The sequence below is a fragment of the Mustela lutreola genome, chromosome 7 (assembly GCF_030435805.1).
Source record: "Mustela lutreola isolate mMusLut2 chromosome 7, mMusLut2.pri, whole genome shotgun sequence".
NCBI classification, from domain to species: domain Eukaryota; kingdom Metazoa; phylum Chordata; class Mammalia; order Carnivora; family Mustelidae; genus Mustela; species Mustela lutreola.
The window spans coordinates 42766602-42792378 of record NC_081296.1 but is presented as its reverse complement, the minus strand read 5'-3'; positions in this window follow the sequence as shown (position 1 = coordinate 42792378).

Genomic DNA, 25777 nt, shown 5'->3' with positions numbered 1-25777 from the left:
CCCAACAGTAAATAAGATATATATTTTTGGGGGGTGGGGATGGCAGTGGGACTTTTAGCTATAAAAGCTACAGGGTGGATTGCTAAATTTTAAATGGATTTGTCATCCACCTTGGCAGATTCAAAAGCAGATTTTATGACTTGCTTTAAAATAAAGTTCAATTAATTCTTCCATTATATCCCAAGAGACTTGTCTTTTTGAATTATTTAGGTCTTGCTAACAATCCCATGACATATTATCCCTGAGATGTGATGGATTGAGATAGGATAGATCTGCTTTTAGTGCCAAAGGATCCCCAAGACACTACTTCAAGACTAGTACATGAATTATTATCTCCTCTTTGAGTCCATCACATTATTAATTACAATCAGGAATAATTTAAGTGTCTATTCTGAAATCATGAGTTGTTTCTTTAGTGTTGAGAAGTTATGACAATTTATCAAATAATGACATCATGTGATATAGGACTCTAATGCCCAAGGTAATATAAATATCTGGGGACACATTTGTGAAGTTAAGAGCCGGCCAAATCTCTTAAAATATCTGCACTCTGTGGAAAAGGATGTCTTCTGTCATCATTATGAGTAAAAACTGCTGTGGGATGCCAAAATTTATGTGTAACATGAATGTCTTCTAATCTTATCATGTGATGACAAAATGGGCTCAACTGTATATTTATGTTATATATGCATAATATATATTATATTATGTATAATTTATCATTACAAAATTTATAATCAATAAAAACTTATATTTATATTCATCCCTAAATCAAAATGACTTTGAAACCTTTCCTGACATTAACTTAGCCCATAAAGTATTTCCCCAGATATATTTATGAATCCCTGAGGCGTATCCCTTATGCACATAAAAACTAGTTCATCAAATGCAGTGACTACCAGTATTTTTTTTTTTTTTTTAGTTTTTCCATTTTGTTGTGGTACAAACCACATAACATAAAATTTAACATTATAACCATTAAGTATAAATTTCAGTAATGTTAAGTATAGTCACAAGCATTCCAAATTCTCCACATCCTCACTAGGACTTCCCTTCCCTCCTCTCCTCTCCTCTAGTCTCCTCTCCTCTCCTCTTTTCTTCTCTTCCCATATTCCCTCCTCTCCCCTCCCCTCCACTTCTCTCCTCTCCTCTTCTTTCCTTTTGTTTTCCTTTCCTTCTCCTCCCCTTGCCTCTTTCTCTTTCTGTCTTTCTTTTAAAGATGGCCATCTTGACTTGACAGTTATGAGATGTATCTCATTTGGGTTTTAGTTTGCATTTCTCTAATGATTTGTGATGTTGAACATCTTTTTATATTCTTGTTGACTCTTTGTATACTACTTTTGAAGAATTATCTAAGTCCTTTGCCCATTTTGATTATTTGACTTTTTGTTGTTGAGTTTTAAGTTTTCTTTATATATTCTAAATATTAGCCCTTTATCAGACAATATGATTTATAAATATTTTCTCTCACTTCCTAGGTTTCCTTTTCACTCTATTGATCACATCCTTTGGTGCACACAGTTTTAAAGTTTGACATAGTTAAATTTATCTATTTTCGCTTTTGTTACCCATCTTCTGGTGCAATACAAGAAATTGTTGCCTAGTTCATTGTCATGAAATGTTTTTCTATGTTTTCTGCTAGAGACTTTACAGTTTTAGGTCTTGCCTTTTATGTCTTTAAACCATTTGAATTATCCTTAGTATTGGTATAAAGTATCCTTCCAATTTCATTTTTTTCATATGTGGATATCTAATTTTCCCAACATCATTTGGTGAAAGACTGTCCTTTCCCTATTTAATAGTCTTGTAATCCTCATCACATATCCTTTGACCATGTATGCAAGGGTGTATTTTGGGGCTCTCTATTCTATTCCATCAGCTCGTTAGTCTTTATGACACTATCATATTGTTTTGATTACCGTACCTTTGAAATATATTTTGAAATCAGGAAATGTGAGCCTATGATTCTGTTCTTTTTCAAAACTCTTTTGGCTATTTTGAGTCCCTTGAAATTCCATAAATTTAATTTTTTTATTTTGGCAAAAATGTACCATTGGGATTTTGACAGGGATTGCACTGAATCCGTAGATTGCTTTGGGTAGTATGGACATCATAACAATATTATGTCATCCAATCCATTAATTTAGGATGTCTATTTTATTTTTGTCTTTAACTTTTTTCGGCAATGTTTTATAGGGTTCTGTGTATAAGTCTTTTGCTTCCTTGGTTAGGTTATACCTGAGTATTTTATTTTATTTTTGATGTGATTGTGAATTGAATTGTTTTGACAACTAGTATTTACTCCAATGCCTTCTACTGACCACATATGCAAAGCAGCTTGTGGAGGCCTTGCCACTCTGTGTTGCAAATGCTCACTGTGTAAATACCATTGTCAATTCCAAGTGTGTTGTCTACTTATGTCCTCCAAAATACTAGTGATAAGGGCACTAGAATGCTGTCAGAATCTTTGCAGAAGTAAGGTGAATGTTCACCTCCCCACATGGTTCCCTACCAGGCTATTATGCTTATGCCTCATCTCTCGTAGTCTATTTGTTTTTGTTAATCTGCCCTTGACTACAGTCACATAAAAATTTACATCAATTTTACGACTTCACCCCATAATCATAGCCTCAAATGAAATATAAGGGCTTCAGTCCAAATACTATCTGTAAATATCTATATTTATATCTGTATCAACTCTCTCTCTCTCTATTATCTATATAGCTTCAGTTTAATTTGAATGGACAAGGTGAATTGTTCAAGAGAAATGCTAGAAACAGTTGAACATATCTTCAGAGACGGCTTTAGTTTTTTGTTCCTGATTAATTTTTGATGTCTAAGTGTTAAGGATATTTCTTTGCAGATTTCATTAATCTCTTGGGCAATATGAGAGTCTGGTATAGGTTGAAATGATCACATAAGTTTCCTGAGTGACTTCCTTTTCTAGAGAGATGAAATCCTACAAGGGCCATTGGCCAAGGAAGTTCTGATTGGGAACAATATGACTACTGAATTAGAAGAAGATCTAGGACTGAAAAGATCCAGACTCCTCTTCTCTCATGTCAGGCTTTCTAGTATTCACCATGTGAATAGGTGGCTTGCTGGGAAATGTGTATGCTGGAACAAAGAGATGCCAGGCTCTATACATGCTTCCTGAGTAGGCAATAGGAATCCTAGCAGGGTGGGAAAGTGTGTTTCTGAGGGTAATGCAGGTAAAGATGACTTGATTTCGCTGACTTGTGCCACTCCATAGCTCCCCTCCCCACATGACACACACACTCAAGGAGTAATTCAGATGTGTGTATGTGTGTGTGTGTGTGTGCATGTGTGTGTGTATGTGTATGAATGTATGTAACTTCATTCACAAATGTCAAGATATGCAGTCTTTGCTTCTTGTGTAGGTGTAAGACTATATTTTTTTGGTTGGGAAGCTGGTTCTTGTTTATAATGCATCTAACTATGATTTGGATGTCTAGATGAGAAATGTCTAAAACATTTTTTTCCTTCCAGAATAACTTATCAAGACTAGCTCCACAGAATTGAGTTGAGAAAGAAAGGTAATACATTCATTTCAGCAGAAAATTGACTCAGCTGAAAGAACATGATATATTGACATCTTAGGTCATAAACATGATGGGTATTGGGAAGAGGGATTTAATTCTTCCCAAATTTAAAAAAAAAGTGATTGTGGATATTAGTTTGGTACATGTGATTCATTTCCCCTACCATGCCTCAAGCACAATTGATTTTGGGGAAAGAATGAAGTAACCATGAATATACATCTATTTATTTGCTGGAAATAAAGTCACCAAACTTTATTGCAATTCAGTGGTAAAGATTGTTCAAACATTCTAGCAATGAACCAATAGAAAATGAATGCTTTCTTTTGTCATTGGATATGAGTTCTGAGAGACTGTTTGGCATGCTTTCCTTGTATGCTGTAGATTGGGTGTACCACATTTATTTTGGATGTTTTCACTAGCAATGGTTACAGCACCTAACTGACTACAGCATTTGAGGGACAGAGCAGCCAAAGATTTAGTTTAAGAATAATAGACTTGGAAAGTTCAAAGTCAGCATCATGCTCCAATTTTAGACATGGCAGTCCCCACTGTCCTGAAGGAACTTAATTCAATGAAAATGTGTTGAGTTCCTACTGTGTGCTACATACTATGCCAGGCACTGGGGAAATGAAAATAAAAGAGGCATTGTTCTTGCCATTGAGAAATGTCAAGTGCTGATAGAGGAGACATATACAAAAAGAGTAATGATAACATTAACAATGGTAACTATTATGGTAGTTAATCCTTATACAATGGATACCACATGCCCAGCACCATTTTAAGGACTTTATATATAATAACCAATTAGAACAATAAACTAAAATTCAGTGAGATATGTGAAACATATATAATAATAGTGAAACATAAAGGACTGTTGGAGGTGAAAGGAAGGATTAATTAATTCTGTCTATGAGGATGAAAAGATAAAGATATAGAGAGGAGATAATATTTGATTTCAGCCTTGTTAATAAATAGGAGTTCTCCTAGTTGAGGAGGTAGAGTGGAGGGTTTTCTAAATGAAAGAAAGAGTTTAAACAAAGTCATTAAAGTATGGTAAGTGCAGGACAAAGTGGATGTGTCCTCCAGTGCTATAAATGACGGTCAGGAAAACTTACAGGAAAGTACTATGCATGGCTTATGACATTGGAACTAGGAATGGGGTTGGGAGAATAAGGGAGAGAAGAATGAATTTCTTCCCACAACCCAGTATAATGAATTGGATAAATCCTGGGATTCTTAATGACATTTCAGAAAGTTAGTTCTCCTTCGGGAACATTAGCCAAAGAATTAACAGGTTTTCTTCAGAGAGGATTTCCTATTTTTATTGTTCCTTTTGTCTTTCCTCAATCAGTAAGTGACATTTATTCTTTTTTTCTAAGAATCAGGTTCTCTTATAAACCTATTTCCAAGTTATACATGCCTGCCTTCTGTAGATGAATGTGGTTGGAAAGGCCAAGATCTCAGAACAGTCTTCTACTTTCATAATATTTGCCTCTCTGAATCAGACTACAGAATCCTGATGTATGAAGCCCATAATTTTGTCTGGCAGTCATAGAACAGAGGGCATAATATCTATCTTCAAAGAGCATGTACATTGTCACATCCTCAGTTTCTCTTAACTAACTAGGGAAAGGTTATTCTAACTTATTAATAGTTCCAGACATCACTATCTCTTGGATATAATTAGTTCTGTACATTTTCAAGCATGTAAAAAGCACTTTGAGTAATATATTTAAAAAAAATTTTCACTTAGAAGATATTTTAAAAATCCTGTGTCTGAATTCTGATGGAGAGCACCAAGATCAGAATAATTGGGAAAACAGCATATTCATGGTTGAATATCTTAACATTGTAAATTTGTGGGGGGAGACAAGATGGAGGGAAGTAGGAGGAGGCGCCCTTTCAACCTGTACTCTTGAGTGAGTGGATTACCTTCCAAAGAATTCTGATCACCCAAAAAATCAGCCTGAGATCAGAATTATACACGTCTGGATCTCTACAGGGGCAGAAGATGCCAGTGAGCAGTCTTTTTGTTTGTCTGTTTTTGTTTGTATACCTCATAAATCTTACCTTGGGGCCCATTTGGGCTGAACCTTCTCTTTTATCTTCCCTTTATTTCCTGTCTCTCTCTTTTTCTTTTTCTTTTCTTTTTTCTCTCATTTGGGTGGGGAATCCTGATTGCTCAGAAGCATTCCAGGGTGCACCTTGACTGCACCATAGTCAATACATCCAGCTACATCCGTTCAGCCATCTCTCACCAAAATGACTAGGAGGAGGAATGCTCAACAGAAGAAAAATACAAAGGATGGGCCTTCTGCAACAGAGCTAATGGCTATCAACATAGACAATATGTCAGAAAGAGAATTCAGGCTAACAATTATCCAGGCAATAGCTAGGTTGGAGAAAGCCATGGATGACCAAACAGAATTGATTAGGGCCGAGCTGAAAGTGATCAGAGATGATGTTTACAATGTTAGGGAAGAGCTGAAAGCTACCAGGGATGAGGTTCACAATGCTCTCAATGAGTTCCAATCTAATCTAAATTCTCTCAAAGCTAGGGTAACTGAGACAGAAGATAGAATTGGAGGACAAACAGATAGAGAGAAAGGATCAGGAGGAAGCCTGGAACAAACAGCTTAGAAGCCACGAAAACAGAATCAAGGAAATAAATGATGCCATGAAAAGTTCCAATGTCAGAATTATTGGAATCCCTGAAGGGGAGGGGAAAGAAAGAAGTCTAGAAGATATAGTGGAACAAGTTCTTCATGAAAATTTTCCTAATCTCGTGAATGGAACCAGCGTTCATGTACTAGAGGCTGAACGGTCTCCACCCAAGATTATAGATTCCATAAAAACATCAAGGCACCTGATAGTCAAATTGAGGAATCATAATTGTAGATATAATCTCTTAAAAGCCACTAGGACATCTTAGAGGCTTCTTACTTACAGAGGAAAGCCCATCAGAATAACGTCAGACCTGTCCACAGAGACCTGGTAAGCCAGAAAGGGCTGGCAAGGTATATTCAGGGCACGAAATGAGAAGAACATGCAGCCAAGAATACTTTATCCAGCAAGACTGACATTCAAAATGGATGGAGAGGTAAATAGTTTTCAAGACTGGCAAGGCTTAAAAGCTGACACTGCAGGAAATATTAAGGAGGGGTTCTATAAAAGAGGAAAAATCCTAAAAATAGCATTGAACAGAAATATAGAGACATCTACAGAAAGAAAGACTTCAAAGGTAACACGATGTCAATAAAAACGTATCTATCAATAATCACTCTCAATGTGAATGGCCTAAATGCGCCCATAAAATGGCACAGGGTTGCAGATTGGATAAAATGATAGGACCCATCCATATGCTGTCTACAAGAGACCCATTTTGAACCTAAGGATACATCCAGACTGAAAGTGAAGGAATGGCGAAGCATATTTCATGCCAGTGGACCTGAAAAGAAGGCCAGGGTAATGATTCTCATATCAGACAATTTAGATTTTAAACTAAAGACTGTAGTCAGAGATACAGAAGGACACTACATAATTCTTAAAGGGACTATCCACCAAGAAGCTCTAACAATTGTAAATATCTATGCCCCCAAAATGAGAGCAACCAATTACATAAGAAAACTGTTAATCAAGAGAAAGAGTCATATTGATATGAATACATTAATAGTAGGAGATCTTAACACGCCTCTCTCAGAAATAGACAGATCATCGAAGCAGAAAATCAATAAAGAAACAAGAGTATTGAATGACACATTGGACCAGATGGACCTCATAGATATATACAGAACATTCCACCCTGAAATAAGAGAATACTCATTCTTCTCAAGTGCACATGGAACCTTCTCAAGCATAGACCATGTACTGGATCACAAATCAGGACTCAACCAATACCAAAAGACTGGGATTATTCCCTGCACATTCTCAGATCACAATGCTTTGAAACTGGAGCTCAATCACAAGGAAAAGTTGTGAAGGAACTCAAACACCTGGAAGCTAAAGACCACCTTGCTTAAGAATGCTTGGATCAACCAGGAGATCAAAGAAGAACTTAAAAAATTCATGGAAACCAATGAGAATTAAGACACTTTGGTCCAAAAACTATGGGATACAGGAAAGGCGGTCCTAAGGGGTAAATACATAGCCATCCAAGCCTCCCTCAAAAAAATAGGAAAATCCAGAATACACCAGCTGTCTCTACACCTTAAAGAACTGGAGAATCAACAACAAATCAAGCCAACTCAACACATAAGAGGGAAATAATCAAGATTAGAGCTGAGATCAATGAGGTAGAAACCAGAGATACAGTAGAATGTATCAGTGAAACTAGAAGCTGGGTTTTTGAAAGAATAAACAAGATCGATAAACCATTGGCCACATTAATCCAAAAGAAAAGAGAGAAAGCCCAAATTAATAAAATTATGAATGAAAAGGGAGAGATCACAACAAACACCAAGGAAGTAGAAACAATCATCAGAAGTTATTACCAACAGTTATATGCCAATAAGCTAAGCAACCTAGATGAAATGGATACATTCCTGGAAAACTATAAACTCCCAAAATTGAACCAAGAAGAAATTGACAACCTGAATAGACTGATATCTAGTAACGAGATTGAAGCAGTGATCAAAAACCTCCCAAAAAACAAGAGCCCAGGACCTCATGGATTCCCTGGGGAATTCTACCAAACTTTCTTTTTTTTTTTTTTTTTAAAGATTTTATTTATTTATTTGACAGAGAGAAATCACAAGTAGATGGAGAGGCAGGCAGAGAGAGAGAGAGAGAGGGAAGCAGGCTCCCTGCTGAGCAGAGAGCCCGATGCGGGACTCGATCCCAGGACCCTGAGATCATGACCTGAGCCGAAGGCAGTGGCTTAACCCACTGAGCCACCCAGGCGCCCCTCTACCAAACTTTCAAAGAAGAAATAACACCTATTCTCCTGAAGCTGTTTCAAAAAATTGAAGCAGAAGGAAAATTTCCAGACTCTTTCTATGAAGCCGGCATTACCCTGATCCACAAACCAGGAAAAGACCCCACCAAAAAGGAGAATTTCAGACCAATATCACTGATGAATATGGATGCTAGGATTCTCAACAAAATCCTAGCAAACAGGATCCAACAGCACATTAAAAGATTATCCACCATGACCAGGTGGGATTCATTCTTGGGCTACAAGGATGGTTCAACATTTTCAAATCAACCAGTGTGATAGAACAAATTAATAAGAAAAGAGAGAAGAACCACATGGTCCTCTCAATTGATGCAGAAAAAGCATTTGACAAAATCCAGCATCCATTCCTGATTAAAACGCTTCAAAGTATAGGGATAGAGGGAACATTCCTGAACTTCATAAAATCTATCTATGAAAGACCCACAGCAAATATCATTCTCAATGGGAAAAGCTTGCAGTCTTCCCATTGAGATCAGGAACACGACAAGGATGCCCACTCTCAACACTCTTGTTCAACATAGTATTAGAATTTCTAGCAACAGCAATCAGACAGCAAAGAGAAATAAAAGGTATCCAAATTGGATAGTCAAACAAAGAAGTCAAACTCTTTCTCTTCACAGATGACATGGTTCTTTATATGGAAAACCCAAAAGACTCCACCCCCCAAACTACTAGAATTCATACAACAATTCAGCAACGTGGCAGGATACAAAGTCAATGTACAGAAATCAGTGGCTTTCTTATACACTAACAATGCAAATACAGCAAGGGAAATTAGAGAATTGATTCCATTTACTATAGCACCAAGAACCATAAGATACCTGGGAATAAACCTAACCAAAGAGGTAAAGGATCTGTACTCAAGGAACTACAGAACACTCATGAAAGAAATTGAAGAAGACACAAAAAGATGGAAGACCATTCCATGCTCTTGGATCAGAAGAATAAACGTTGTTAAAATGTCTATACTGCCTAGAGCAATCTATACTTTTAATGCCATTCCGATCGAAATTCCATTGGTATTTTTCAAAGAGCTGGAGCAAATAATTTTAAAATTTGTATGGAATCAGAAGAAACACTGAATCGCTAAGGAAATGTTGAAAAGCAAAAATAAAACTGGGGGCATCACGTTACCTGATTTCAGGCTTTACTACAAAGCTGTGATCACCAAGACAGCATGGTACTGGCATACAAACAGACACATAGACCAGTGGAACAGAGTAGAGAGCCCAGATATGGACCCTCAACTCTATGGTCAAATAGTCTTCGACAAAACAGGAAAAAATATACAGTGGAAAAAAGACAGTCTCTTCAATAAATTTTACTGAGAAAACTGGACAGCTATATGCAGAAGAATGAAACTCGACCATTCTCTTACACCGTACACAAAGATAAACTCAAAATGGATAAAAGATCTCAACGTGAGACAGGAATCCATCAGAATCCTAGAGGAGAACATAGGCAGTAATCTCTTCAATATCAGCCACAGCAACTGCTTTCAAGATATGTCTCCAAAGGCAAAGGAAAAAAAAGCGAAAATAAACTTTTGGGACTTCATCAAAATCAAAAGCATCTGCACAGCAAAGGAAACAGTCAACAAAACAAAGAGGCAACCCACAGAATGGGAGAACATATTTGCAAATGACAGTACAGACAAAAGGTTGATATCCAGGATCTATAAAGAACTCCTCAAATTCAACACACACAGAACAGACAAACATATAAAAAAATGGGCAGAAGATATGAACAGACACTTCTCCAATGAAGACATACAAATGGCTATCAGATACATGAAAAAATGTTCATCATCACTAGCCATCAGGGAGATTCAAATTAAAACCACATTGAGATACCACCTTACACCAGTTAGAATGGCCAAAATTAGCAAGACAGGAAACAACATGTGTTGGAGGGGATGTGGAGAAAGGGGAACCCTCTTCCACTGTTGGTGGGAATGCAAGTTGGTGCAGCCTCTTTGGAGAACAGTGTGGAGATTCCTCAAGAAATTAAAAATAGAGCTTCCCTATGACCCTGCAATTGCCCTCCTGGGTATTTACCCCAAAGATATAGATGTAGTGAAAAGAAGGGCCATCTGTACCCCAATGGTTATAGCAGCAATGGCCATGGTCACCAAACTGTGGAAAGAACCAAGATGCCCTTCAACGGATGAATGAATAAGGAAGATGTGGTCCATATACACTATGGAGTATTATGCCTCCATCAGAAAGGATGAATACCCAACTTTTGTAGCAACATGGACAGGACTGGAAGAGATTATGCTGAGTGAAATAAGTCAAGCAGAGAGAGTCAATTATCATATGGTTTCACTTATTTGTGGAGCATAACAAATAGCATGGAGGACAAGGGGAGTTAGAGGAGAAGGGAGTTAGGGGAAATTGGAAGGGGAGGTGAACCATGAGAGAATATGGACTCTGAAAAACAATCTGAGAGGTTTGAAGTGGCGATGGGTATTAGAGAGGGCACGGATTGCATGGAGCACTGGGTGTGGTGCTAAAACAACAAATACTGTTACGCTGAAAATAAAAAAAACAGAAAAACAAACAAAAAAAAGCATTGTAAATTTGTTATTTTCCCACAAATAAGTATATAAATGAAGCTAAAGTCTATTTTAAAATTTTAGCAGAACTTTAGAGAACACAGTAATTCTATTCAAACATATATGTCAGTGAAATGTAGACAATCCTAAGGATTCCATCAAAAAACTATTAGACCTAATAAAGAAATTCAGTGAAGTTTCAAGGTGTAAAAGTCACGACACAAAAATCAGTTGTAGTTCTATATGATAACAATGAACTACTTGAAAGAGAGCTAAAACAATCCCATTTACAATAGCATCAAAATGAACAAAACACTTAGGAATAAATTCAACTAAGGAGGTGAAAGATTTATACACCAAAAGCCACAAGACATCAGTGAAATAAGCTGAAGAAAACACAAGTAAATAGAAAGATACCATCTTCATGGCTTAGAAAAGTTAATATTGCTAAAATGTTTGTACTGTTCAATTCTATCTATAGATTCAATGAAATCACTATCACAATTTCAATGGCACTTTTTACAGAAGTAGAAAAAGCAATCTTAAAATTCATATGGAACTATGAAAGACTCTGAATAACCAAAGCAATCTTAAGGAAAAACAATGTAGGAGGCATCACACTTCCTGATTTCAGACTGTATTACAAAGTTATAGTGATCTAAACAGTATGGTGGTGACATAAAAATAGGCACATAGGTCAATGCAACAGGACTGAGAACCCAGAAATAAACCCACACATATATGGTTTACTAATATTTGACAAGGGAGCTAAGAATACTCATTGGGAAAAGGACAGTCTCTAAAACTAGGGGTGCTAGGAAAACTAGATGTCTACATGCAGAAGGATGAAATTGGATTCCTATTTTACACCACTTACAAAAATAGACACAAAGTGCATTAAGAACTTAAATATAAGACTCAAAACCACAAAACTAGAAGAAAACAAACTCACAAAAATCCTTTGAGATAGATTTTGGTGGTGATTTTCTGGGTATGACAATAAAATCCCATGCAACAAAAGCAAAATCAAGTGGGACTGCATCAAACTCAAAAGCTCTGTTTGTCAAAAGAAACAACCAACAAAGTGAAAATGTAACCTATAGAATGGCAGAAATTATTTGAAAACCATATATCTGATAAGTGGTTAATATCCAATATATATAGGGAACTCATATAACTCAATAGCAAACAAACAATTCAATTAAAAACAGGCAGAAGAATTAAATACTTTTTTCTAAAGAAGATATACAAATGGCCAATTTTATGAAAAGGTGCTTTGCATTTCTAATAATCAGGGAAATGTAAAAAACATAATGAGATATCTTACACCTGTTAGTATGGCTGCCACAAAAAGAACAAGAGAAAACAAATGCTGGCAAGGATGTGAGGAAAAGGGAACCTTCGTGCATTATTGTTGGGAATGTAATGAGTATAGCCACTATAGAAAACAGTATGGAGGTTCTTCAAAACATTAAGAGTAGAATTACTATTCCATCCACCAATCCCACTTTTGGGTATTTCAGTCCTCACAAATGGACTGAGTGAGGCATTTATTCTGACTCATCCATAAGCCCACAGCAGCTGCAGACTGGCACAGTGACCAAATCCTGCCCACAACAAAGAGCACAATGTAGCTGACAGGACTGAAGACACACATGCCTCAACCACAATAGTAGAATGCCTGCAACACATATAGGAGTCACCCCTGAAGCACCTGGTTCTTGTGAACAGGGAAATTTGTACTACAGGATACCAGAGGACCATTTTTTCATAAGGCCACTATTTTCAAGATTTGAGATGTAGTTGACTTTTCTAAAACAGAACGAATACAGAAAGTTAGACGAAATGAGGAGACAAAGGAACACACCCCAAATTAAGGAACAGGACAAAATCACAGCAAAATAAAACAGAGATAAGCCTGACAGAGAATGTCTGACAGAGAATTCATGTAATAGTCATGAAGATACTTACTGGACTTGAGAAAAGAGTAAAAGATCTCAGTATGACATTCTACAAAAAGATAGAAAATATAAAAGGAATCAATCAGAGATGAAGAACTCAATAACCAACTTCAAAACTTTTTCTTTTAAAGATTTTATTTATTTATTTGACAGAGAGAGAGATCACAGTAGGCAGAGAGGGAGGCAGAGAGAGAGGGAGAAGCAGGCCTCTGCTGAGCAGAGAGCCTGACGTAGGGCTCGATCCTAGGACCTCAGAACCATGACCCAAGCCGAAGGCAGAGGCTTTAACCCACTGAGCCACCCAGGAGCCCCACCAACTTCAAAACTTTAAAAAAAAGACTGTAACAAGAAAAAAAGAGGGACACTAAATAATCATAAAAAGAACAATCCAACAAGAAGATATAATAATTGTAAATATTTATGCACCTATGTAAGAGCACCCAAACATAAAGCAACTATTAACAGACATAAAGGAAGAAATTAATAGTAATACAACAATAGTACGAGACTTCCAACATCCTGCTACGTCAATGATTAGATCATCCAGGCAGAATATCAACAAGGAAACAATGACTTTGAACAACACATTGGATTAGGTGGATTTAACTGATATATTTAGAATACTCCGTCCCAAAGCAGAGGAGTATACATTATTTTCAAGTGCATATGAAATGTTCATCAGAATAGATCATATGTTAGGCCACAAAACAAGTCTCAACAAATTCAAAAAGATTGAAATCATATCAGGCATTCTTTTTGAAAGCATGGTATGAAACTAGAAATCAATCTAAAAAAAAAATCTAAAGAACATAAATATATGGAGGTTAAATAACATGTTACTAAACAGTGAATGGGTCAACCAAGAAATCAAAGAGAAAATTAAAAAAATACATGAAAACAAATGAAAATGAAAACACAATGCTCCAAAATCTTTGGGATGGAGAAAAAGCTGTTCAAAGAGGGAAGATTATAGCAATATGGGCCTACCTCAAGATGCAAGAAAATATCAAATAACCTAACGTTGCACCTAATGGAGCTACAAAAAAGAACAAAGTCAAAGTAGTAGATGGAAGGAAATAATAAAGATTTGAGCAGAAATAAAAGAAGTAGAGACTAAAAATCAAAAGAACAGATTAATGAAACCAGGGGATGGTTCTTTGGAAAAAAATCAATAAAACTGATAAACCCTTCACCAGACTCCTAGAAAAAGAGAGAAAGAGAAGGGGAGGAGAGACAGAGAGAAAGAGAACTCAGATAAATGAAATCATAAGTGAAAGAGAAAAAATTACAACTGACATCACAAAAATATGAAATATTATAAGAGAATATTAAGAAAAATTACATGTGGGCTCCTGGGTGGCTCAATGGGTTAATGCCTCTGCCCTTGGCTTGGGTCATGATCCCAGGGTCCTGGGATCAAGCCCCACATCAGGCTCTCTGCTCAGCAGGGAGCCTGCTTCCCTTCCTCTTTCTCTGCCTGCCCATCTGCCTAATTGTGATCTCTGTCTGTCAGATAAATAAATAAACTCTTAAAAAATATTGAAAAAAGAAAGAAAAATTACATGCCAATGGTTGGGAAATCTAGAATAAATGGATAAATTCATAGAAACATAACTTCCCAAAACTAAATAAGGAAAAAATAGAAAATTTGAACAGATTAGTAACAATGAAATTCAATTAGTAATCCAAAGACTCCCAACATTATGTAAGACTGATGATTCACAGACCTGTATCCCTGAAGCAAATGATACATTATAAGTTAATTAAAAAAAAAAAAAAGACTCCCAACAAACAAAAGCCCAAGACCAGATGGCTTCACAGTAAAGTCTACCAAACATTTAAAGAAGAGTTAATACCTATTCTTCTCAAACTATTCCAAAATATAGAAGAGGAAGGGAAGCTTCCAAATTCATTCCATGAGACCAGCATACCCTCATTCCCAAACCAGATGAAGACACTATGAAAAAAGAGAACTGTAGGCTAATTACCTGATGAACATGGACCAAAAATCCTCAACAAAGTTTTAGCAAACCAAATCCAACAATACATTAAAATATTATTCATCCCAATGAAGTGAGATTTATTCCTGGGTTGCAAGGGTGATTCAATATTTGAAAATTAATGTGATAAATCCCACTGAGTCTCTGCTTCTTGGTTTGTCTTTTTTTTTTTTTTCCTTTGCTTATTTGTTTTGTTCCTTAATTCTACATATGAATGAAATCATATGGTATTTGTCTTTCTCTGGCTAACTTATTTCACTTAGCATTATACTCTAGCTCCATTCATGCTGCTGGAAATAGGAAGACTTCATTCTTTTTTATCACTAAATAATATTCATATATATATATATATATATATATATACACACACACACACACAAATTCACTGTCCATTCATCTATCAAGGACACTTGGCTTCTTCCATAATTTGGCTATTGTAAATAATGCTGCTATAAACTAGGGGTGAACTAATCTTTTAAAATTAGTATTTTTGTATTTTTGGGATAATACCCAGTAATGCAATTACTGGATCTTAGGGTAATTCAATTTTTAACTTTTTGAAGAACCTCTGTACTCTTTTCCACTGTGGCTACATCACTTTGCATTCCCACCAACAGCGCAAGAGTGTTCCACTTTTTCTAAATCTTCACGAACTTATTATTTCTTGTGTTTTTGATTTTAGCCATTCTGACAGATGTGAGATCAAATCTCATTGTAGTTTTGATTTGCATTTCCCTGATGATGAGTGGTATTGAGCATCTTTTTTATGTGTCTTTTGGCCATATGTATGTTTTCTTTGGAGAAACATCTGCTCATATCTTCTGTCCATTTTTAATTGGATTTTTTTTCATGTGAATTGTATCAGTTCCTTATATATTTTGGTTACTAACCCTTTATTGTATATGTATTTACAAATGTCTTCTGCCATTTGATAGGTTGCTTTTTAGTTTTGTTGATTGTTTCCTTTGCTGTGCAGAAGCATTTTATTTTGATGTAGTCCCAACAGTTTATTTTTGTTTTTATTTTTCTTGCCTCTGGCACATATCTAGAAAAACATTTCTATGGCTAGTGTCAGAGATATTACTACCTATGCTCTCATCCATGAGTTTTATAGTTTTAGGTTGCATATTCGGGTCTTGAATCCATTTTGAATTCATGGTTGTGTAAGCATGGTGTAAGAAATTGGTCCAGGGGCATCTGGGTGGCTCAGTGGCTTAGGGCCTCTGCTACCTTTGGCCTGGGTCATGATCCCAGGGTCCTGGGATCGAGTCCTACATCGACCTCTCTGCTCAGCGGGGAGCCTGCTTCTTCCTCTCTCTCTGCCTGCTTCTCTGCTTACTTGTGGTGTCTGTCTGTCAAATAAATAAATAAAATCTTTAAAAAAAAAAAAAAGAAAAGAAATTGGTCTGGTTTCATTCTTTTGCATGTAGTTATCCAGTTTTTTTTATACCATTTGTCAAAGAGACTTTTCCCCATTGCATCTTCTTTCTTCCTTTGTCAAAGATTACTTGGCCATATAATTGTGGGTTTATTTCCGGGTTTTCTATTCTGTTACACTGACCTATGTGTCTATTTTCATGCCAGTGCCATGCTGTTTTGATTACTACAGCTTTGTAGTATAACTTGAAGTGTGGAATTGTGATACCTCCAGCTTTGTTTTTCTTTTTCAAGATTGTTTTGGTTATTCAGAGTCTTTCGTGGTTCCATACAAATTTTAGGATTGTTTTTTCTAGTTCTGTGAAAAATGCTGTTGGTATTTTGATAGTGATTACATTAAATCTATAGATTGTTTTGGGTAGTATGACATTTTAGCAATATTTGTTCTTCCAATTCCTTAGCATGGAGTCTCTTCCCATTTCTTTGTGTCTTCTTCAATTTCTTCCATCAAAGTTTTATAGTTTTCAGAGTACAAGTCTTTCACCTCTTTGGTTAAGTTTATTACTAGGTATTTTATTATTTTTGGTGCAATTATAAACAGAATTGTTTTCTTAATTTCTCTTTCTGCTGCTTCATCATTAGCATAGCATCATTAGCATATATTAGCAAATGCAATAGATTTCTGTATACTGATTTTGTATTCTGTGACTTTACTGAATTCAATTATTATTTCTGGTAGCTTTTTTTTTTGGCAGTCTTTAGGGTTTTCTATATATGGTATTATGTCTTCTGAAAATAGTGACAGTTTTACTTCTTCTTTTCCAATTTGGATCTTTTATTTCTTTTTGTTTTCTGATTGTTGTTGCTAGGACTTCCAGTACTATATTGAATAAAAATCATGAAAGTGGACATTCTTGTCTTGTTTCTGACCTTAGGGGGAAAGCTCTCAGTTTTTCCTTAGTGAGTATGATGTTTGGTGTGGGTTTTTTATATAAGACCTTTATTATGTTGTGGTGTATTCTCTCTAAATCCACTCTGTTGAGAGTTTTATGTTGGATGTTGAATTTCGTCTAATACTTTCCTACATCTGTTGACATGATCATATAATTTTTATCATTAATTTTGTTGATGAGGTATATCATGTTGATTGATTTGGAAATATTGAAGTATTCCTGCATCATTGAGATAAGGATTTATTTTTGTTTTTAAGAGTGAATAATATTTTCTTATGTGTTTGTATATACATATACACACATGCAGACACTCCCCTGCATTTTTTTAACCTTTTCACCAGATATTTAGATTTTGTTTCCATATCTTGCCTACTGTGAATAATGTTCCACAGACCATGATTGTGCAGATATATCTTTGAAATAGTGATTTTATTTATTTTGGATATATACTCACATGTGGGATTGCTAGATCACATAGTTATTTTTTTTAATTTTTAAAGGAATATACAAAATGTTTTCAACAGTTGCTATACCAATTTACATTCTTACCAACAGTGTACAAAGATTCATTTGCTCAACATTCTAGTTATCTTCTGACTTTTTGATGATACCCATTTTAACCAGAATGAAGTAAAATATCTTTGTGGTTTTATGTACATTTCCCTAATAATTAGTGATGTTGAGCAGCTTTTCATATAACTTGATGACTATTTATATGTCTTTGGAAAAATATCTATTCAAGTCCTTTGTCCATTTTTAAAAAAAAATATGTTATTTATATGACAGAGAGAGAGAAATCACAAGTAGGCAGAGAGGCTAGCAGAGAGAGGGGAGAAAGCAGGTTCCCTGCGGAGCAGAGAGCCAGATGCGGGGCTCAATCCCAGGACCCTGGGATCATGACCTGAGCTGAAGGCAGAGGCTTTAACCCACCGAGCCACCTAGGTACCCCCCTTTGTCCATTTTTTAATTGGGTTACTTATTTATTGCCATTGAATTCAATGAGTTTCTTATATATTTTAATTATTAACCCTTTATCATATATGTGGTATTCAAATAATTTCTCCCATTCTGTTGGCTGCTTTTTCATTTTGTTAATTGCTCCTTTTGTTATACAGAAAATTTTTGTTGATATAATTGTATTTGTTTATGTCTTATTTTGTTTCGTGTGTGTTTGCTGTCATGTCCAAAACATCAATGTTAAGGCCAATGTCAAAGAACTTTCCCCCTATATTTTCTTTCAGGAGTTTTATGGTGTTAAGATTTACATTTAAGACTTTAATCCATTTTTGAGTCAATTTTTATATATGGTGTGATTTAAGGGTCCAATTTCTTTACTTTGTTTTTGCACGTGGACATGCAGTTTCCCCAAAACCATTTATTGAAGATACTGTCCTTTCCCTATTGGCACACAGTATTTTTCATTCAGATGGTAGATTTTTATATAAGGGTAGTACAATATTTTATCTATTGTTTTCAAGATTTTCCCCAATATTTTCAAGTATTTTCTTGGTCTCTTTGCCATGACAAGTATAATGAGCTGCTGTTCTAGTAATATTTTAAGTCTGTAATTATTCTTGGATTTCTTTCCTATCTAACCACAACTTGAATTTCAACATCTTATAGGTATATGTGAATTCATTTTCTTTAAACAAATGTCTTTAATCCTGATCCATATTACATTTCACTTGACAATTTTCATTTCACTTACATGATTTATTCCTATTGGCTTGGCATTTCACTACCTGGAAGAAATAATACCTTTTGAAAATTTGGCTGTACTATTGTGAATTGCCTTTCTAAATCTCTTATAACAACGCTAAATAGGGAAGTTCTATGTAGAATGTCATTGTTAATTTTTTCTGAAGAGAAGTGCTTATTTATTTACTTATTTTTAAGATATCTTGCTATAATATAGTTTTTAGTCCACCAAAAATATATCTCTCCTTATCCTGCCTAGACCTGTGGTATATTTTTTGTTGTTTTAAATAGTCTTTGCTATGGAACCTTTTCAGATATTTCTTTAAAACTAAGTAAGTTATGAATATTGCTTTATTTGGTGTCTATGTATATATTATTCACTTGAAGGACCCTGATAGATGAGTTTTTAAAATAACCATGTTAGTTCTCACAGACTCTCACTGTAACCATATAGTTTTCATTTGTTCAGTAAGCTAACACTTCATTTTATTTGCCATAAATCTAAATTTCCAATTTAATTTGCTGTGAAAATGGTCTGTTTTGAGATCTATGGTCATTTTCAGAAATTTCCATGTTGCCGAGGCTGATATTTAGCCAATGTACATATATATTATTATGACCAGTGTCTATTCTGACTAGCTAGTACTAAGCCATACTGGTTGTAAAATATTTTGAATATCATCTAGATATATACAGATAGACCTTAGGTGTTTGAGTGAGAGAAACCATCAGAAGAAGGAAAAATTAATAGCAATATACCCAATAATAATGGTATCTGATGTTTAATGAATGCTATGTGCCAAACAAGGAACTTTGTGCTCTAATACATATCATCCCCTTGAATCCTGAAAACAAAACTTCGTCATACCCGTTTTATAGAATTATGAAAGCAGGGAGAGGGTGAGACTTCTACAATCTCACATAGCTAGTTAGTGGTGGAGACCAAATTTGAATCCAATCTATTTGGCTCCCAAGTCTGTGTTCCTAAACTGTATGTTATTCGGTCATTTATTAAGTTCCTGTTAATTTCCTGATAAAGTTCCTGATAAAGAAATAAAGACACAAAGAGCTGGAAATGAATGTTCCCTGCCTTCCTTAGAGAGATTAGGACAGGAAAATCAATTCTTCTTCAACTGAGTGATGAGTCATTTTCTAATTTTTTTCAGAATGCAAAAAAATGAGAGACCTATAACCTTATTCTCTTTTTCTTTATTTCCCACTGCGCAGGATGCAGTGTGATACTCCAGCCAAATGGATCTTTTACATTCCCTATCCACATTTTGTGATTTTTCTCTCTTATGTGCTATTGCTCTTGTCACTCTATAGAATGCTCTTTCAGGCCTATAGGAGTTCCTAAGTCATCCTTTAATGTCCAGATCAAGGGTCATCCCATCATAAGAATTTTTACATTGCCCAGCTAGAAGTAGTCTCTTCCTTTATTTAATTGCAGCAAAATTTTACTATTGCCTCTTTAAACACACATGATGTTTTCTTTGGATCATTGTAATGTACACTTAGCTCATAGTCAATGGAGTTGACAGAACACTACCTATGTTCAAGTCCTAATGTGTTACTTGCTACTGTGGGAACTTCTAAAAGTTACTCCATTTTTCTGTGCCTCACCCTACTTATTTATTTATTTTTTTAAATTTCTTTACTTTTATTTTTTATAAACATATAATATATTTTTATCCCTAGGGGTATAGGTCTGTGAATCGCCACTTCACAGCACTCATCATAGCACATACCCTCCCCAATGTCCATAACACCACCCCCCCAACCCCCCTCCCCCCAGCAACCCTCAATCAGCCTAGTTATTTTTAAAACTGTTATATATCTCACAGGCTTTCTGGGAGAATTACATAAGTATAGCCTATTGTATTTAAACTTCTTAGGATATTGCCTGGAACACAATAAGTGCTATTTAAATGTTTTCTATAATTGTCATCACTGTTATTGTTATATTTTTCCTGCTAAATTTTCAGCTCCTTTAAGGGGAAGATCCAAGACTGATTTATATTTATATCCTTTAATTTGTTTAAAGCAGTGGTTGGCATGTAGGAGGCATTCAGTAAAGTTTTGTTGACTGAATGAAGAGGAACATAGAGACAGTAGAACATTTTGTTTAAAAAAACATGGGCCTTTGAACTGGCTTCATGTTCTGGTGTTATCTTTACCTTGCTGTGTTGTTTTGGGCTACTTAATGCCTTGGACATCAGTTTCTTTATTTATAAAATGGGGACAATAATGACATCTAACTTACAGGGTGGCTATGAAGATTGTATGAGCTAACATGTAAAATAAATAAACTGCACTGTAAACTGGTATAATGGGCATTTAATGCAGTTAGCTATTGTTTTTACTAAGTTTGTAGTTGAGAGGTAGTACCCAAAGAGTAAGTGAATATGTCTTTCGTTTGGTAATGTTAGAAGCACTAAATTTGAGCTTGTAAAGAAACAAGGACAAGCCTGCAGCATAAAATGCTGGAAACTGATGAAAATGAAATAAAATCTTTGACCCAAAATCAAGATTCAAAATGATTTTTAAAATTTAACTTTATTGGGTGCCTGGGTGGCTCAGTGGGTTAAGCCACTGCCTTCAGTTCAGGTCATGATCTCAGGGTCCTGGGATCGAGTTTCGCATCGGGCTCTCTGCTCAGCAGGGAGCCTGCTTCCCCCTCTCTCTCTCTGCCTGCCTCTCTGCCTACTTGTGATCTCTCTCTGTCAAATAAATAAATAAAATATTTAAAAAAATTTTAACTTTATTAATTTCTAAATATTTTATTTAGAAAAGTGAAGAAATCTGTGTGCTATGTCACACATGTTGTTTTGCTCTGATTTGTTTTGATATCTTCTGTTTTAGCTATGTTAAAAATACTTCCAATACAGTATATGCTAAAACAGATAGTTGCACTTCACTGAGGTCTTGAGGAAGAAGCATCACCTTAAATCTGAGAAGGGGAATCACATTCCTCAGGTACCTCCTCTGTGCTTCTCAGGCATCCTTGTTTTACCCTTACAACTCTTTCTTTCTTTTTTTTTAAACACATTTTGCAGACAAGAAAAGTAAACCTGGCCAATGCCATGCGGCCAATAAGCGTTGGAGGGATTTGAACACAGTTCATCTCATTCTCTCTGCTTTTACCACATGCTTCCACCTGCTGTATATGACCTGGGCATTCTTTTCATCTCTCTGCTGCCTCCATTTCTGTCTGATTCTAAAGAATAACTTTAGGAATAGGATGAATAAAAAAAACCTCCTAATTTTCCTCTGGCCTCCTGCTGTGATAATGAGATTGGGTGTTTCTTGCAAAGACCTTCTTCAAGTTCTCTCTCTGCCTTTGGCCCATCTCGCTTTCTTCTTTTGACTTGTGACAAATCTCCTGCATTGTAATATTTACTATTGTGTTAGAGGAGTGGATCTTTATCTCCCATAAAGATGTGATTCAAAAACATAAATGGGGCTTATCACTGAAAAGGGGACTGTTGTCTAGTGGTAATATAAAGAAAGATTTACCCTTGTTAATTGTGGACCCAGAAGGCTGAAAACTCTGGCCTCTAGGTGAAAGATGGAGGAAGACTTGGGTTGGCTTGAAAAAGGGAAGGGAATGCTAACCATCAGATACTTATTTGGCGGTAATGTAATAGAAGGTATTTAAAGGTCAGATAGAACTTAAGTTAGGTTCCAACACTAAGAATGTGATGAGAATTTCAGGGAAGGGAGAAAGTGACCAAGAGGCAAGGAGGAGGTACAGAGAAAATGTGAGAATGTAAGGAGGAAGAGGATTTGAGAAGGGGGACATTCAAAGAGAGCCAAGAGAAACAGCATTAATTTGTTTGGGCAGGGGTGTAGTAGTCAATAGAGTTTCATGTGGGGTTGGATCTTGTGTATCCAAAAGTGGGCTCATAGATCAGGGATTTGGGAGGTGTTGCTCCCTTTACAGAATTTCCTTGAGTGTCAGATTGTATGTTTCTGATCAATCTTTTCTTATAATGACTGCAGCTCTTTGTTTCAGGAAGGGACATGAATGCTGCATTTAAATGGGCTATGATTAAAAAAAAAAAAAAAATCCAGGAAGCACTTACCTAATAGAAGAGAGAATAAGAAAAGAGATTTACAATGAATTTGCTTTTTTCCCTGTCAATGGGTAGCATTCTTAAGCAAAACCTGAGGGCATATAAATAGGAAATGTTATTTCAAATGACTAGACTTTTATTTTAAACATAATTTTTCTCTTTTAGCAGAAATAGTGAAAAAGGTAAAATACATCCTTAAACTGTTGCAAAGTATTCAATTGTGAAAGAGAAGTGTGTATGGTGCTGGGAATTAAGTTCTCAGGGGATGGCTTTGGAGACTTTCTTCTTTAATTATAGATTAAAGCAGACCTTGGCAGTGTCCTTTTGGATCAATATGAAATACAGAGCATAAATCAATACTATTAAACAGTATAATATAGAAGTTCTTAAAAAGAAAATGAAAAATACAAATTGTCTTAAAGAAAAAAATGATTTTACTTGACAATAAATCCATTTTGACCAAATTAAAGATTATGCTGTGTAGATATAGCTCTGCTTAGATCTCTTATTGTTTTATCAGAATGTGCTCATTTTTTCATTGCTAAAATGTCCCAGGATTAAACATCATGTCCAAAACTAATTCTGCCATTAATTAGTGGAAAAGATTTTTAATTTCCTAGGTCCAATTCCTTACCTTCAAGAAAATTGGCCTAGATAACTTCGAAGAGCTCTCATTTCTCACCTGTGTTAAGATGCTCTTATCAGAAGGATCTTTGAAATTTACTGACTCCAAAGGGTTTGAGGAAATGCTAGATATATGAAAGCACTGAGATTAGAGAAGGTAGCCTGGTACAGAAGAGTACCTCTTCTAGAGGTACTTAGAGCAGAGAGGAAAAGCTGGTATGAAAAACTGGTGGAGATGTTGAAATTTTACTTACGTTGAATGTCATACTTGGTGAAAAATTTCTTTTGCATTGTTGTGTTTGAGACCTTTGATAAGGAGTTTCTAATTTGAAAGGCAATTGGAAGCTTTGCAGATTTTTTGAGGAGGATGGTATGTTTGAAATGATGCTTGACAATTTGGTGATTTCTTAAGGTAATCATATATCAGTTAGAATGGTGCTTGGCATATTGCAAGTGTTTGTGAAATAAAACAATAAAATTAACAAAATGGCTGATTTTGTAGGATGAGAGGAAGGCTGACTGGGAAACCACAGCCAGTATTATCTTTGTGCTGGGAGAGGAAACTAGGGAAACTTGCTTTCTGAAGATGCTATAAGGACTCTCAAGCTCTCCTTCCTTCCTTATTCTCTTAACTTGAATTTAGGAGACCATCCTGTTTTTTTCCTTCCTAAGCAGAGTCTCAGCTAACTAGAACTGAGTCATCTAATTATTTGAAATAATTCAGCTAACTAGAACTGAGTCATCTAGTTATTTGAAAATAACTATAGATGACAAAGAACTGTATCAGAGTCCAGAGACTGAATAAGTTTCTATTTTCAAATAAAGCAACTTACCTTGAATAGTTTCAGTGAAAAATATGTCCAGTTTGTAGAAAGGTTGGATTATAAAGACATTTAGCTTTAGTTAGGAGCCCTTGGTTAGTCCTTGGTTTTCCAACAAATAACTTGTTATGATATTGGTCAAATCATGTGATTTCTCTGAGCTTTTCTCATTTGTGAAATAGGAATAATAATACCAAGTCTCCTAGCTCATGGAACTCGTATCAATGTCTAGAACAGCCCAATTTCAGCGTGGTATGAAATGTCAGTTTCTATGCAAAGTTGCCAACTGGCCTTAAGCAAGGTGATAGCCACCATGTACCTTTATGGGAACATAAGGAGACAATCTACTTTGGGAGAAATGACAGGACCAAGTTAATAAGTGGACTGTGAGGATAAAATAAGGTTGCTTGGATTTGAATTTTGGCTAAACAAGACTTGCTATGGGACTTCAGACAATTTTTTAAACTTGCATGCTTGAGGTTCTTCATCTGTAAAAGAGGATAATAATAGTAATACCTACCTTAGTGTTTTTATGACATAGAGTACTTAGCAAAATATGTGACAGCTTGTAAAGATTCAGTAAATGTTAGATATTTTTTGTTATCCAAAGGAAGGATGAGTAGTAATACAGACGGAAGGTAACAGAATAAAGGTATCTTTAGAGCCTAGGATTTGAAGAAAGTGGACAAAGAAGGGTTGACCATGAACACCCAGGATAGGGACATTCTAAGTTTGGAGCATGTACGTATCTCAGAAGATATTCAGGTAGCAGGAGAAGAGTTTGGGCTATGCAATTAATGTTCTGCTTCTATATCTGGGACTTTATTAAATTTAACATAGCTTTGCTCTTATTATTCAGAGAATTGACATGGAAAGAACAAAGAGTATAGTATTGAATGTGAAACTTTTGGATCCTTTGGCACATTAGAATGGTTCAACAGTGAGATGATTATTAGAAGAAAGCCTGATAAGAGTTATAATTATTTTTATTATTAATTTTGTTCAGTTTCAAGCATGAATGAGACCTAAAGAATAGTCATGTGATATAATTTCAAAGCTCTCTTTATGGGTCACAATTTCCAATCTTGCCTCACCTTACCCACCCCTCACCCCAGGAATGAATAAATCTCTCAATCTTGTATATAGTTAATACATTTACTCATTCATTATTAATTATTAATTGTTATTAATTA